We start from the raw sequence: 11,419 nt of genomic DNA, 5'->3' as shown, positions 1-11,419 counted from the left end.
AGTGTCTTCAAAAACAACTCGGATCAGGACTCAAAGGGATACTGAAAAATTTTGCTAACAACACTAAACTGGGAAGAGCTGTTGACTTCCTTGGAGGCAGAGAGATCTTGAATAAATGTGAAGGCTGGGCAATCACCAACCATGTGGCGTTTAACAAGAGCAAGTGCTGAATTCTGCACCTGAAGAGTTGCAGAACCTGGTAACCCTGGATGTGCCAACAGACTGGGGAATGAGACTCAGGAAATCAGTGCATGAAAAGGCACCTGGGGATCCTGTCAATGGCAAGTTGGATCTGAGTCAGTGTGTTCTGGAGCCAGGAGGGACATCCCTGTCCTGAGGGGCACCAGGCCCAGCATCACAGCCTGGGTGAGGGAGGGATTGTCCCGTTCTGCTCTGGGCTGGGGCAGCTGCACCTCCACTCCTGGGGAGCAGTTTTGGGTGCCACAATATGAGAAGGATATAAAGTTGTTGGAGAGCGTCCAAAGGAGGGACACGAGGATGGTGACGGGTCCTGAGGGGCCACATGAGGAGCGGCTGAGGGCACTTGGTTTGTTCAACCTGAACGAGCCTGAGGTCAGAGCTCATCGGGGGCTACAGGGCAGCACAGGGACAGCTCCGAGCTCTGCTCCCTGTGAGCAGGGACAGGACCCCAAGGAAGGGCTGGAGCTGTGCCAGGGCAGGGTCTGGCTGGAGAGCAGGGAAAGGTTCTTCCCCCAGAGGGTGCTGGGCACTGCCCAGGCTCCCCAGGGAATGGGCACTGCCCCAGGGCTGCCAGAGCTCCAGGAGCGTTTGGACAGCGCTCCCAGGGGTGCACAGGGTGGGATTGTTGTGGTGTCTGTGCAGGGCAGGGGTTGATGATCCTTGCGGGGCTGCGGATACTCCGCAGTTCCATGAGGGCTCCGCGCTTCCCGCTCGGGCCCTCACGGCCCGTCCGTCCCGCGGGCGGCAGCGCCCCCTGCTGGTTCGGCTCCTGCCGCCGCTCCCCTCAGCGTGCGGCCCCGCTGGTTTCCGCGTTTCCCACTGATCAAGGGGTGTTTGAGGAAAAGCACAAAGGTGATCAGTGTTTTCATTTCGTAGGCTATTTGGAACAAATCAATATCGTTAAGGAAAGAAGAGAGGCATTGAATTTTTGTCGGTTATCAGATTGTGAAGGCGGCATTTGCTTGGTAGACAATTCACAGTATTATTCCATGAGTTACTCTAGTTAGTCCTGTTTGCTGGGAAGAGTGAGCTTTCCATCTTGAACATGTCCAGCTTCAAAATCCATGGATTTTATTGCTTTTTATATTAAAGACCCTTCTGTTATCAAAGTGTCCTTTCCCCCTGAGGTTCTTAGATGAAACAAGCATGTGGATATTTGTAACAGGCTTCAAGTCTGGCAATTTATTTGCAGTTAGATTTACAATTATGCAGATTCTGGGGCAAAGACTATTTGGTTTTGGTTATTTTCTGATTGCAGACCATGCTCGGAAACTTTTCAGGGAAGTGATGTCCAGCTGTGGCACTAGGAGTTCAAATACTGCTAAACACATGGAATTACTTGTACTTGTAGTGACAGATGAAAAAGAAACTGTCCTTGCTAGAGCAAGTGCAGTTTAATTTCAATTACTAGAAGAAAGCCTGAGTTATTCCCATAAAGATCATCCTGACTTGAGAATTAAAATATTTTAAAATGTATTTGGATGAGGGAGGGGATGAATTTTATCATTCTCCTTCCAGGTCTGACCTACACTTCCTCTGTTTTTCAGTCTTCCAAATGGTTCTCTGGTAACCCATTAACCTTTCAGATACCAGGAGAACACAATATTCTTTTTTCTTTCCAGTGTTTGACTGTTTCCTAAGTGATTTACAATTCCAGTTTTATGTTTTATGAACAGCAGAACTCCTATGAGTGTTTCTTAGCTCTGCAGAGGATTGTTCAGATTTCATAGCATTATAGAATAAAATTATAGAATGATTTGGGTTGGGAGGGACCTTAAAGCTCATCCAGTGCCACCCCCTGCCATGGCCAGGGAATGAAGAGGAGCTTCCTTAATAAAAATAATCTTATTCCCTGACTTAAATATTTCATTTGCATGGAACTACAACTGATTTTAAATTCCAAGCAAACAACCCCAAACCCATACTGGACTCCCATTCTTCCAGGGACAATGAAACTTGCATCATACCTTTGGCATCTGTGTTGCTGTTTCCATTTCCACTGAGTAATTGCCGGAATTCTGGGCCCGGCAACGCTGTCTCTGTCTCTGAATGCAGCTCAGGAATTGCTCCCTGGAATACAAAGAAGATCAGATGGGACTGTACTTCTCCAAGTGTCTGGGCAAATCGTCTGCTCCTTTGTTTCCTCCCATGCTTTTAAATTTGTTTTCGATATATTTACTTGCTTTGCATCAGGCACTTGCATTCTGGATCAGTCTGCAAAGCTCATACGGGGTTGTTGAGAACTAGTTGGATGTCCTGACAACTGCACTGGCCTGGTTTTCTCAGGAGGGTTCAGAATTTGCTGTGCTTCAAATCCCGGCCTGTCTCTGAAAGCTGCTTCTCAGAAAATGCACTGCAAGGGTGTAAAATCCCAGAATCCTGAAAACTACTTAATTTCTATAGCAAGCATAATCTAGATATTATTTCTAGCATCACCCCTTGAAGGCCAAAGTGGGAAGGAAGATAGAAGAACACCAAGTCTGCTTTTCTGTTGTGTTCCAAGAAGCCTTTCCCAGTCCCAGCTTGGCATTTTGAGTCCCATCCCAGCTCTCCACTAAACAAATGAGAGGGATTTGTCCAATTACCAGTTATATTCTCTCTTTGCAGATTCCTTCTGCTTTTGTGCCTGGTTTCTCTCTACTCAGGTAGATGTGAGCTGCACAATCCCACTTGGATTAAGCAACTCTTCCTGCTGAGTCCCTCTGCAAGGTGCAGGTGAGTGGTCCCTGATGCTTACCCAGATGATCACTGTGTGTGTGATTTTGGTGGGCAGGAACAGAGGATGATCTGGTTTGCAGGCTCTTGTAACAGCCACAGCCTCCACAGCCTCTTAGATGTGAGTGTTCCAAAGGAACATTCCCACTAAATCTTCCCTTGCCAAGGAAAAGAAGCTTCCATATCATAGTTCAGCCTCTCCGCCCCGCTCAGGTAAGGCCCCACGTGCAGAGCTGCCTCCAGCCCTGGGGCCCAGCACAGGAAGGACCTGGAGCTGCTGGAGTGAGTCCAGAGGAGGCACCAGGATGATCAAGGGATGGAGCAGCTCTGCTGTGAGGAAAGGCTGGGAGAGCTGGGATTGTTCAGCCTGGAGAAGAGAAGCTTCGGGGTGACCTTATTGTGGCCTTCCAGGAGCTGAAGGGCTGGACATGAAAGATGGAGAGAGACAACGTCCTGGAGGGACAGGACAAGGGGGAAAGGCTTCCCTCAGAGGGCAGGCCCTGGCACAGGGTGCCCAGAGAAGCTGTGACTGCCCCGTCCCTGGGAATGTCTGAGTCCAGGTTGGACGGAGCTTGGAGCAACCTGGGATAGTGGAAGGTGTCCCTGCCCATGGCAGGGGATTCAGTGAGATGGGCTTTAAGGTTCTTTCCCACCCAAACCATTCTGGGATTCTGTGATGCAGGAAGAGCTGGAGTTGCTGTCCACGGGAAGAGCCCCTTTCACACGTTTTTCCATAGCAACATCCCATTCTCAGCAGTGGAGTGTCCTTGGCCAAAACACAGAACTGCCAGAGAGGAACTTTTGTCCCTGGTTAATGTTGCCTCTGGCCATGAAGCAGACTTTGAAAAAGCAAGTTTAATTGTTTCTGCTCCCCATTAAGCAGTAGCACATTCTGGGAAGTTGATGTTGATTTATCAATGAACCATCTCTGATAAAATGTAATGAATGCTCATGAAATGTTTTAATTTGGCATCATTTCCCTGAATGGATTAGAAAAGTAAGAAGATGCTTTGTTTCCCAGGAAACCTGGCCTAGAAGATAATAACATGGTCTGTCAGACTGCGAAAATCACTAAGGAAAAACAGGTTATCAAAACTATTGCTCAAGTTTAATTAATTAGAAGGAATTCTTCTGCTATGTGTGATGGCTGAGGGCTTTTTGAGCTAATCTGGCTGTTTGGGTCAGCATGGAAAATGAGGTATGGAACTGATTCCATGATGAGTCACAGGGGGTCTGGGACAGCTGGACAGGGATTAATTCATTTTGCCCAGGCCAAAGAGTTTCTGCTGTGGATTACAGTGGGAGCAGTTCCCAGGAGAAGAGGGTCCCTACTTCCACGTGGACATTTCTCCTGCATTTGCAGCCTTCCCAGTGAGAAGGACTGACATTCTAATCCTCATTCTTACACGCTGAACACCTCGAGGTACTGCCTGATCCCAGTGCCCAGTGACAAAGGAAAAGGCATTTTTTTCCAGAACTTTTGTGTGTTCATTGTCTCTGGGCTCAGGAGTGTTCCACAGGTCCAGGGGACACGTATCACAACCAGGGTGGAGATTTTCTGCAGAGATTGGGCCACTGGAGTGATCCCAGAACTGTAAGTTCTTGAGTGTTGTCCTAGCTCAGCCCTGTGGTTTACTCCCATATAATCTGTTGTTCTCTTTAGGGAATTAAAATCTAATACACATAAAAGGGTCTAAGAGTGACTTATTTCATAGTGCTCTGGGACTGTTTATTACAGAAAGCCTATTAAAAAGCTCTGCTAATCTCTGAGCTGTGTTCCATCATCTTTTCCAACCTAAATGATTCTGTGAGCTAGAGGAGGGTGTGCAGCTCTGCCCTTAGCCTGGAAAGTAGCAACAGCAGAAACCCAGGGTGCTGTACAGCACTCCAAACATTGCCAGCCATTCCAGGAATACCCCTGGGGTGATCCCCTGGGGGCACGTGGAATTTCATGCAGTCAGCACGGAGGTCCCAAAGGCCCTGACTCACAATCTGCATCACAGGAGGGAACAAGCTGTTGCTGCTGCTGCTGCTGTCTTGACTTGAAAATTGTTTGAGCCAAGTAGGAAAAGGAAACTGCTCCAAAGAGCAATGGAAAATAATAAAGTTACTCAAATTCAAAGCTTATGCCTCAGGATCAAGGAAGTTTACTAGACAGGTTTTAAACTGCACATTTCTGTGGTCCTTCAAAAATGCATCACGGCTGGAATGTGAAATCAGAGAAGTGAGTGGTGAAACGTGCCACGTCGTCTCTGCCTTTCACTTGACTGACATCGGGGACTGGGCTGATTTGTAACACCATGAGAAATACCGGTTCCACCAGTGAGGTCTGGGAGCCGGGTCAGCTCCTGGGGAGGGAGGGATGCGTTGCTGGGTGTGCTCCCTCCAGCAGAGCCTGGCTGCAGTTCAGAGCTGCCTCCAGCTGGCAGGAGACGAAGATTTCACTGACGGCCGGGGCTGAGTGGCACTGCAGGGTTTTCATCTCGTTGTGCTGGTGGAAGGGGTACCCAGCAGACAGCAGAAATCCTTCAAGAGAAGTGTCTGCTTCCACAAACTGCTTTAAGCTGGGAATTGATGGAGGTTTAGGCATTTCTTCAAGTTTCAGTATAAGGACAGCATCAGCAGATGATGTATGAACTGTAGCAGGTGCTCAATATCACAGAGAAATACTCCCTGAAACCCAAGGCAGAGGGAAATCTGAACATGTTTATGGCCTTTAAGGATATAAATTTGTTTGTTGGTTAAACAGAAGAAAACAAGGGAACTGAAGAAGCCTAGTAAGCCCATTTATTTTCCTATTTCTCTGAATATTGATGGCTTTCCGTCAAGAAAGGCAGCTATTAAAACAAACAGACATATAACACTATGGAGTTAAAAAGCTTCATCATTATTAGCATTTGGTTATTGTTATATCTGGGGCACCACCATGCTGCTGCTCTACCCTTACTATGAAATGTGATTTTCTCTTGGCACGGAAAAACTCTGTCTGTGTTGTATCAGAAGAATATTTGGACACAGCATTCAGTTATCTGAGGGAAGTTTTGGTTTCTGTTCAAAGAAACCATCAGTCCAACATGTTTATGATAAATGATTTTGTTAATTTTCTGGGAAGATTTCTCTGCTATTTAATCTGTCCTGCAGGCTGCAGAATGGCAATGGCTCCACTTGAGTTAGACTGGCAGCAGCGGTGCCTTTCTCCTCCTCCTCCTCCTCACTCCAGGAGTAAATTTCTTTGCTGGGCTGCACCTTGAATTCAATTGTTTCAACTCAGCTCCATCACGGGCACCATCAATGTTGAGGGAACTTTGGGATCCAGACCCTCAGCACTGATTAAATGTAAAATGATCCCTGCAGGATGAGCTGCTGCTCAGGACAGAATCTCAGCCAATGACTGAGGAGTCCAAAGAGCTTTTCTGGGTTTTACCAGACTTACTCCTTTGCAAGGACAAAACAGAAGGGGAAGGTCCAAAATGAGCTTTGTTGTGAGAATGGTTGCTTCTCAAATAAACAGAAACACTGCTGAGTTTTCCATCTTCCATGGAAATTTGCTAGAAAGCAGAGGAACTGAGGAGAGAAGGAACTTTTAAAAATGATGTATCCAAAGCTATCCTCGTGCTATTTATACAAAGCCTTTGCATCTGTAACTGCATGTTAGAGAGGTACAAAATGTCCTTCCAGAGCAAATGTACTCAGACTAATTCGGACATATTTGGCAACTCATAAAGGTGTTTAACTGTTTGTGGATCTGGTAGAAAGTCAAGTACTTTTGATTTTAAGACTGAAATCAGATGCTAATAGTGACTGATGTTTATCTCAAGAACCTGCCGCTAGGACTAAAATGTCTACTTTCATGCTAAATCAAATCAACCCGTGTCTAAAATCACTATTTATTGCCTGTTAACTACAGAAAACTTCACTGAGTTTTATAACCCTCCTCCCCTTCCCCAATTCCTACTAACCCTGGTAAGAAACACTCATCAGGACTGTTAAAATATTTGCAGGGTGGAAAAATATTTGCAAGTGTGGAAAGGAAAATCAGGGCTGTATGAGGACATAATTCCTATTTCACAAGGATTCCTATTTCAATCATGATAGAATCTCATTTTCTGTCCCATTCACATGAGTGCTACTTTTCTGCTTCTGGCTGGAACTTTTGAAGGAAATATATTGATGTGATCATGGTGTGATATTGTTTGGGTACAAGAAGAGAAAATTTCCATCAGGGAGAGCCGATCTGCGCACAGCTGCTGCTGCTGCTTGGAAACTTGCCAGTGTTTTAAATAGACTTCTACATTTTCCCAGGTCTAAGAAGTAATAGAAAAGGCTGTTAAGAGTGGAGTAGGATTAAGTGTTTAGGAAAAATTGGAGGAAAGGTATTGGCGTTTTCGTGCCTGGCTGTGAAGTGCAGAGGAGAATTGGAGAGACCCATTTCCAGTGCTCCAAGCTGTGTAACCATGAGCCAAGGGACAGGACTCTTCCTTTGAAATCATCCCACAGCTCAGCCTGTCCTTATTTCCATTATTCTCCTCCAAATTTTCTTTTTCTGATCTTCTTAAAACAAACATCACTGGATTCCAGCAGGCCAATACTAGGAATGTGCTCCTCCTATTCCTACCCTTACATTCCCAAGCTGTTTCCTTTAGCATTTACTGGCAGCTGCCCATAAAGTGGACAGGCCATTGGTACTACGAGAACATACATTTATTTCTCTGGCATTTCTTTCAAGTCAGCTCTGAGAATTTCACTACTCTGCAAGATGTCTGAAACAACATCAGTCCCCAGCCTGTGCTCTTCCCATTTCCACCTTCAGTCTGGAAAAAAACAAACCCATTTGGTGCCTGAGTCTGTTCGCTCACATGGTGTGCACACGACTGGAGCTAAATCAGAATTAGCTAAAACAGGAAGCTTATTTCAAAGCCTGTGCAGCCCAGCCAGGAAAGCTTCCAGAAACATGTGCTCTGAGATGATCTCAGCACGTTCATTATTCAGCCTGTGAATAGCTTTAAAAGGGCCAAATTTCTTCGGGTTGAATCAGCTAAGAAAGTAATTCAAATGGAGCAGTAAGAATCGCTTGAGAAGTTCAGGAAATGTTTGTTGGAGCCACTAAAAATGTAGGAGGAAGAAAAATAAAAACGACTTGGATTAATATGTATTAAAAGTTTGGGCTTATGAGAAACTGGAGAAGTAAATAGAAGTACCGTATTTTTTTTGTAGAATGGTGATGCTCTAAATCTTTTTATATCAAGAAAAAAAATCCAACAACAGCAACACTCCGCAAGCAGATATAATGGTCATGAAAATATCAGAGATGTTGAGTAAATTTTGCTATTTTGGGGATAAAGTGAAAGTAGCCATAACTATCATTCAGCGATTTTGTTAAAAAATCACAACTGCCATCAATTTTGCAGTCAACCTGTTTTTCACAGTGGCTTAAGTCACGAAAATCTATGGACCTTTAGAAATGCCTCAAACCAAATCTCTCATTTAGAATCAAAAGCTTGGGAAAAACATGGGACTGGATGTTCTGGAACCACCCTAGAGGGCACTTGAGCTGCTTCTTCCCGAGTAGATAAAGGTCAGAGTAGTAGGATGCTTATCCAGGAGCAGCCGTGGACTGAATTGAACATGGGAATTACCAGGATTTATCACTATTAGGTTGGTAGAACAATCAGTGATTTCCCCCAACAGCCTATTGGGAAGGAATAGGTGTGAATTTCCAGGTCTAAATTCTGCTCGTAGGTACTGTATGCAATTAGGAGGAAATAATGTAAAAATTGCTGATTGACTGCAATAGTGTTTTGTCTCTGTGTATGGATCAAGCACAGAAATGTGGGATACTTTGAAGAAAATCTAGTCTCAAACAGAGCAATGTCTGGAGAGCTGAGCTGCTCTTTGCTCCAACTGTAATGATCTTGCTCCTGTCCTCTCCCCATTTGGAGTGTGATGCCCTAAAATGATTGATTTTGTGGGAATGGAGCCAACAGCACCTGACAGCCTTTCTGTAAAGTATCCATACTAAATACTGAAGACTAGGAAGGTAGTGCAGACCCCACTGCTTACAACCCACTTTCAGGGGTTTGGTTAAAAAAAATTAATATGTTGGTCTGGTTCCCAATGTGGAAAACACCCACAGAAGTTTGAGTGTGTTTAGCTGGAGAAAAGGAGGCTCAGGGGGGACCTCCTGGCTCTGCACAACTCCCTGACAGGAGGGGGCAGCCGGGGGGGTTGGGGTCTGCCCCCAGGGAACAGGGACAGGACAAAGGCAAGTGGCCTCCAGCTGTGCCAGGGGAGGTTTAGATTGGATATCGGGCAAAATTTTTTCACTGAAAGAGTGATCGGACACTGGCACGGCTGCCCAGGGCGGTGGTGGAATCACCATCCCTGGAAGTGTTCAAAAGTCGTGTGGATGTGGCACTTGGGGACATGGGTTAGTGGTGAGCACAGCAGTGCTGGGGGAACGGCTGGACTTGATACTCTTAAAATGCTTTTCCAACTGAACTGATTCCATGATTTTCTGATCTCTCAGGGATCAAGGCCTCTCTACCTTTGGTGCTGGGCCCCACGTTTTGAGGTCCTGGACCCCAACCCTAGCAGAGAAGCTCCTGGGCACCTTCTCTGCCTGTGCAGAGCCCGCTGGGCTCAGGTGCTGCTGCACAGCACCATTGACAATTCACTTCCTGCAGATGACCATAATGTGTTTGTAAAACAAACTCTGCTTGAGAATTGGCTGTCTCTGAAGCAGGAGGCACTTGAGTGGCTGAGTTTCAAACAATTCTTCTTTTGCCCTGACAGCCACAAACACACTCCAGCTCATAGCAGCTTCATTCAACAAAGCTACGAGCTGCAATTAAATTTCTGGGTAATTTACAGACTTTCTGGTAAGTCAGGTTTCTTATGAAGGACATGGACTCTTTGTATGTACTGTGGAACACCCATTTTTTGTGGATCACACTCCCCCAGTCGCAGGGAATTGCTGGTCAGTTTTGTGACCTTTCTGTGTTTGCTGTTCCTCAGCCTCTCATCTTTCCCCTTCCTGTGCCCTTGTGAGACCCCACCTGCAGCAACTCTTAAAAAAAGCTGAATTGCTGTCCTGCTACTTCTGGCTTTCAGTACGTGTTTCCTCATGAATATCCCGGCACAGTGGGTGTTTTCCTGCTCCCAGCAGTGAGGTAGGACACGTTTGTTGACAGGCTGACACGTGCAGCACGTCCTTCCAGTGGGGCCAAGCTGTGTGCACAGGGAAAAGCCTTTTGAGAGCTGGCTGAGGGCTGCTGGACAAGCTCTCACAGGATCCAGGAGCCACCTCAGACCTCTCTGCATTCCATTCAAATGCCAGGTGTGCTCTTTTGATCTGGCTCCAGGAGCAAAGAGGCATGGAGTGAGGCAGGAGCACCTCCATCCGTGTTCCCATGGATGAGGAGAGGGGAAGGATGTCTTGTGGCAGATGCTGGTTTTGCTTTTTTGGAGCACTATTGGGTTATGCTTGGAACCTGTTAATGAGATTAATGCAAAAACTGAGTGGGATAGAGTGGATGGAGACACAGATCTGTTTTTTACTACTGACATATTGATCTAATCTTTCCATGCTTTCCATGTATATCCTATGGATATTTATGGCATAAGAACACACCACTAGAAACGCTGAGCACCCAAATCCTCCAAATTTTATCACTTTTTTAAAGATCCTCTTTGAAGTATCTTGAAGGGGATTTTTTGCAGTTTAGTTATAATCAGAATTTAGAGCACATGGGTAATAAAATGAGTTATTCTGTAGTAACCTCCTGAATGGTTCCAGTGCTGTGCACAGGGGAACTTTTCTGTCTAAAAGGAGCATATCCTTTAAAACTGAATAGATTTTACCTCCCTAGGAGGAGATTTCTGTGCCTGGAATAAGAAGAAATTCCCTTCCTTCTGCTGAGTGGAGGTTTTGCAAATATATTTTGTTGTTGTTGGGTTTTTAAATTAATTTCATGTTGGTTTTTTTAAGCAAATACCATAACCTGAAGTGTTTGGCGAACTCCCTCCTTCCTTAGTGTTTTTGGGTGGAATAGAGAACAGGAATGAAAGTTTAGTGAAACTCTGAAGCTAATGATTTTGTTCTTTAGCTTAAATTAGATTGTTTCCATGACAATCCTTCAGTTAATTGCACTTAAGCTACTTAATACCACAGTTTCTTCTGAGCTTCCTGTGCTGCTGCATGTGTGGCCTGACAGGACCTTTCTTAGCAAAACAGCTGAAATTGCATCAGAGAGGACTCAGAATATGGAGAGGAAAAGAGGAGTGAGGAAGAATAACAGAACAATGGACAATAAGTGTGAGTCTGACCCAAACTGCTGGGATGCACATGGGGCTGGAGGATGATTTAGGCAGAAAGGAAGGAATAAGAGCAAAAACTTCTCCCCTGGGTTTAAAGCACTTGGTAAAAGCATAGGAGCCCCTCCAGTTGCTGAGGTCAAACATGGAGGAGATTACTATGTAGAGATTTAGGATGTCTGGAACTGTC

The 11,419-nt window shown here is 45.5% G+C and overlaps 1 long non-coding RNA gene across 1 annotated transcript in view; it reads left to right on the top strand.

Annotated features, from left to right (window-relative positions):
• Window positions 1-11,154: 11,154 nt before the first annotated feature.
• Window positions 11,155-11,419, top strand: part of LOC125337941 — a 60,136-nt gene continuing 59,871 nt past the window's right edge. Inside the window, exon 1 of the long non-coding RNA XR_007208158.1 lies at window positions 11,155-11,230. This is a non-coding gene — a long non-coding RNA (uncharacterized LOC125337941). The remainder of the gene's footprint in view (window positions 11,231-11,419) is intronic.

Source organism: Corvus hawaiiensis, chromosome 24, assembly GCF_020740725.1.
Source record: "Corvus hawaiiensis isolate bCorHaw1 chromosome 24, bCorHaw1.pri.cur, whole genome shotgun sequence".
In the NCBI taxonomy this organism is placed as follows: domain Eukaryota; kingdom Metazoa; phylum Chordata; class Aves; order Passeriformes; family Corvidae; genus Corvus; species Corvus hawaiiensis.
This window is presented reverse-complemented; position numbering and strand designations above follow the sequence as displayed.